At 60.9% G+C, this 4,865-nt stretch overlaps 1 non-coding gene across 1 annotated transcript; it reads left to right on the forward strand.

The window, feature by feature from the left end:
- The first annotated feature begins 1,313 nt into the window (after positions 1 to 1,313).
- On the forward strand, positions 1,314 to 1,432 carry LOC125993076 (5S ribosomal RNA). Its single transcript, XR_007489971.1, has one exon. It is a non-coding gene; the product is annotated as a 5S ribosomal RNA (ribosomal RNA).
- Positions 1,433 to 4,865: the final 3,433 nt, after the last annotated feature.

The raw sequence follows: 4,865 nt of genomic DNA on the forward strand, positions 1-4,865 counted from the left end.
CCTCCGCGGTGCTTATAAACAGCCGATCCGCTCGGCGGGGGCTATTTTCGGCCACTTGGCTCGTGCGCACGGCCTCCCGGATGTGCCGGGCGGGTGCGCGAGCTCGCCGGCCGCTGGAAGTCGAATGAGGCGCCGCGACCACCTCCGCGGTGCTTATAAACAGCCGATCCGCTCGGCGGGCGCTATTTTCGGCCACTTGGCTCGTGCGCACGGCCTCCCGGATGTGCCGGGCGGGTGCGCGAGCTCGCCGGCCGCTGGAAGTCGAATGAGGCGCCGCGACCACCTCCGCGGTGCTTATAAACAGCCGATCCGCTCGGCGGGGGCTATTTTCGGCCACGTGGCTCGTGCGCACGGCCTCCCGGATGTGCCGGGCGGGTGCGCGAGCTCGCTGGCCGCTGGAAGTCGAATGAGGCGCCGCGACCACGTCCGCGGTGCTTATAAACAGCCGATCCGCTCGGCGGGGGCTATTTTCGGCCACTTGGCTCGTGCGCACGGCCTCCCGGATGTGCCGGGCGGGTGCGCGAGCTCGCCGGCCGCTGGAAGTCGAATGAGGCGCCGCGACCACCTCCGCGGTGCTTATAAACAGCCGATCCGCTCGGCGGGGGCTATTTTCGGCCACTTGGCTCGTGCGCACGGCCTCCCGGATGTGCCGGGCGGGTGCGCGAGCTCGCCGGCCGCTGGAAGTCGAATGAGGCGCCGCGATATCCTCCGCGGTGCTTATAAAGTGCCGATCCGCTCGGCTTGGAGCTATTTCCGGCCTCCCGTTGGTGCCGGGCGGCGTGCGCGAGCTCGCCGGCCGCGATCTCCTCCGCGGTGCTTATAAACAGCAGCATGCGCACGGCCTCCCAGAATTTGAACACATTTCGTCAATAAATTTCGCATATTGAATTTTGAAGTTTAATATAATGCAACAATTGAGCTCGACTTATACAAAGGATATATCATAAAATCGTAAATTTCCGTCGAATTTTAGGGGGTCGACTTATACACCGAGTCGACCTGTACACCGGCAAATACGGTAAATACGATTAAATAAAATGATACGACTGGCATAAAAACAAATATAAACCACATAAAAATAAAAGTCACCATTACGTTGAATTATTGGGAGCACCGAGCTTGTTTCTCAGAAACGAGCCGGTCCCATCCAGGCGTAATCGGAGACAATGAAACCCGAAGTGGTTAAGGTTTGTCTTTTAATGCAGGATGCTTGGTCTCCATGTGCCGAAGCAGTTTTGAAGGCTTCATTGGCTCGCTCGCTAGTTTCAGGGGCGATTGTGTCTATAAAATGCAAAATGTTGGGTCACCTCACGGCTTACGGCCATACTACCCTGAGAACGCCCGATCTCGTCCGATCTCGGAAGCTAAGCAGGGTCGGGCCTGGTTAGTACGTGGATGGGAGACCGCCTGGGAATACCAGGTGCTGTAAGCTTTTTCTTTTTCTTATGTGCACTTCAATCGTTTAAGAAGCTATTTTTTACAACACCCATCACGAATGGCATCCGGAAACAGCAAGCCTAATTTAAACTCCGACATTGAAACTATAACACGAGTTTGAAAGCTATATTATGTGGTGACATCCACAGCATTGTAGTTAATTTTTTTACCGCTAGAGAGCAGACTATGTACAGTGAGCATGGCTCCCTGTGAACTCAAAGCAGCAGGCTTGACTTGTAAAAGAACCCAACACAACACTTCCATGAAGTAATTGTACTAAGTTCATTTTGTTTTTCCTTATTTAATCACTTCACTGGTTTCTTTTATATCAAACAAATTGTTTTAGGTTATTCACCTGACATGTTGATCCATCAGCTGATAAAGACGCGTCACCATCACATCTGTGACACTCTGATGAAGGCGGAAGAAACCGCCGAAACATGTCAGGTGAATAACCTAAAACAATTTGTTTGATATAAAAGAAACCAGTGAAGTGACTTCCATGAAGTGTTTTTAAACTTTTCAAGGCATTTATTTTGATTCAGCAAAATGCAGGTCGCAACGGCAAATTCGTGCTACCGCATAAAAAGCTGTCAATAACTTTTCATGATAGCCATGTTTCCAGAAAACACCAAAAGCCTTGGAAGAAAGCCTGTTTCGGCCCTGGTTGTAAAAAAAACAAAAAAAAAAAAACAAAAGGGAAGGGTGACCGTCCGGGAATACCAGGTGCTGAAAGCCTTTTTTTTTTTTTTTTCCCACGTCAATTGTGAAAGGAAACTTTTACCACAGCCATCAAGTCCCGCCGCTGCTTGGCATGGTTTCAGGGGCGATTGTGTCTATAAAATGAAAAATTCTGAGCGGTCTCACGGCTTACGGCCACTTGGCTCGTGCGCACGGCCTCCCGGATGTGCCGGGCGGGTGCGCGAGCTCGCCGCCCGCCGGAAGTCGAATGAGGCGCCGCGACCACCTCCGCGGTGCTTATAAACAGCCGATCCGCTCGGCGGGGGCTATTTTCGGCCACTTGGCTCGTGCGCACGGCCTCCCGGATGTGCCGGGCGGGTGCGCGAGCTCGCCGGCCGCTGGAAGTCGAATGAGGCGCCGCGACCACCTCCGCGGTGCTTATAAACAGCCGATCCGCTCGGCGGGGGCTATTTTCGGCCACTTGGCTCGTGCGCACGGCCTCCCGGATGTGCCGGGCGGGTGCGCGAGCTCGCCGGCCGCTGGAAGTCGAATGAGGCGCCGCGACCACCTCCGCGGTGCTTATAAACAGCCGATCCGCTCGGCGGGGGCTATTTTCGGCCACTTGGCTCGTGTGCACGGCCTCCCGGATGTGCCGGGCGGGTGCGCGAGCTCGCCGGCCGCTGGAAGTCGAATGAGGCGCCGCGACCACCTCCGCGGTGCTTATAAACAGCCGATCCGCTCGGCGGGGGCTATTTTCGGCCACTTGGCTCGTGCGCACGGCCTCCCGGATGTGCCGGGCGGGTGTGCGAGCTCGCCGGCCGCTGGAAGTCGAATGAGGCGCCGCGACCACCTCCGCGGTGCTTATAAACAGCCGATCCGCTCGGCGGGGGCTATTTTCGGCCACTTGGCTCGTGCGCACGGCCTCCCGGATGTGCCGGGCGGGTGCGCGAGCTCGCCGGCCGCTGGAAGTCGAATGAGGCGCCGCGACCACCTCCGCGGTGCTTATAAACAGCCGATCCGCTCGGCGGGGGCTATTTTCGGCCACTTGGCTCTTGCACACGGCCTCCCGGATGTGCCGGGCGGGTGCGCGATCTCGCCGGCCGCTGGAAGTCGAATGAGGCGCCGCGACCACCTCCGCGGTGCTTATAAACAGCCGATCCGCTCGGCGGGGGCTATGTTCGTCCACTTGGCTCGTGCGCACGGCCTCCCGGATGTGCCTGGCGGGTGTGCGAGCTCGCCGGCCGCTGGAAGTCGAATGAGGCGCCGCGACCACCTCCGCGGTGCTTATAAACAGCCGATCCGCTCGGCGGGGGCTATTTTCGGCCACTTGGCTCGTGCGCACGGCCTCCCGGATGTGCCGGGCGGGTGCGCGAGCTCGCCGGCCGCTGGAAGTCGAATGAGGCGCCGCGACCACCTCCGCGTTGCTTATAAACAGCCGATCCGCTCGGCGGGGGCTATTTTCGGCCACTTGGCTCGTGCGCACGGCCTCCCGGATGTGCCGGGCGGGTGCGCGAGCTCGCCGGCCGCTGGAAGTCGAATGAGGCGCCGCGACCACCTCCGCGGTGCTTATAAACAGCCGATCCGCTCGGCGGGGGCTATTTTCGGCCACTTGGCTCGTGCGCACGGCCTCCCGGATGTGCCGGGCGGGTGCGCGAGCTCGCCGGCCGCTGGAAGTCGAATGAGGCGCCGCGACCACCTCCGCGGTGCTTATAAACAGCCGATCCGCTCGGCGGGGGCTATTTTCGGCCACTTGGCTCGTGCGCACGGCCTCCCGGATGTGCCGGGCGGGTGCGCGAGCTCGCCGGCCGCTGGAAGTCGAATGAGGCGCCGCGACCACCTCCGCGGTGCTTATAAACAGCCGATCCGCTCGGCGGGGGCTATTTTCGGCCACTTGGCTCGTGCGCACGGCCTCCCGGATGTGCCGGGCGGGTGCGCGAGCTCGCCGGCCGCTGGAAGTCGAATGAGGCGCCGCGACCACCTCCGCGGTGCTTATAAACAGCCGATCCGCTCGGCGGGGGCTATTTTCGGCCACTTGGCTCGTGCGCACGGCCTCCCGGATGTGCCGGGCGGGTGCGCGAGCTCGCCGGCCGCTGGAAGTCGAATGAGGCGCCGCGACCACCTCCGCGGTGCTTATAAACAGCCGATCCGCTCGGCGGGGGCTATTTTCGGCCACTTGGCTCGTGCGCACGGCCTCCCGGATGTGCCGGGCGGGTGTGCGAGCTCGCCGGCCGCTGGAAGTCGAATGAGGCGCCGCGACCACCTCCGCGGTGCTTATAAACAGCCGATCCGCTCGGCGGGGGCTATTTTCGGCCACTTGGCTCGTGCGCACGGCCTCCCGGATGTGCCGGGCGGGTGCGCGAGCTCGCCGGCCGCTGGAAGTCGAATGAGGCGCCGCGACCACCTCCGCGGTGCTTATAAACAGCCGATCCGCTCGGCGGGGGCTATTTTCGGCCACTTGGCTCTTGCACACGGCCTCCCGGATGTGCCGGGCGGGTGCGCGATCTCGCCGGCCGCTGGAAGTCGAATGAGGCGCCGCGACCACCTCCGCGGTGCTTATAAACAGCCGATCCGCTCGGCGGGGGCTATGTTCGGCCACTTGGCTCGTGCGCACGGCCTCCCGGATGTGCCTGGCGGGTGTGCGAGCTCGCCGGCCGCTGGAAGTCGAATGAGGCGCCGCGACCACCTCCGCGGTGCTTATAAACAGCCGATCCGCTCGGCGGGGGCTATTTTCGGCCACTTGGCTCGTG

The sequence above is a fragment of the Syngnathus scovelli genome, unplaced genomic scaffold (assembly GCF_024217435.2).
Source record: "Syngnathus scovelli strain Florida unplaced genomic scaffold, RoL_Ssco_1.2 HiC_scaffold_252, whole genome shotgun sequence".
In the NCBI taxonomy this organism is placed as follows: Eukaryota; Metazoa; Chordata; class Actinopteri; order Syngnathiformes; family Syngnathidae; genus Syngnathus; species Syngnathus scovelli.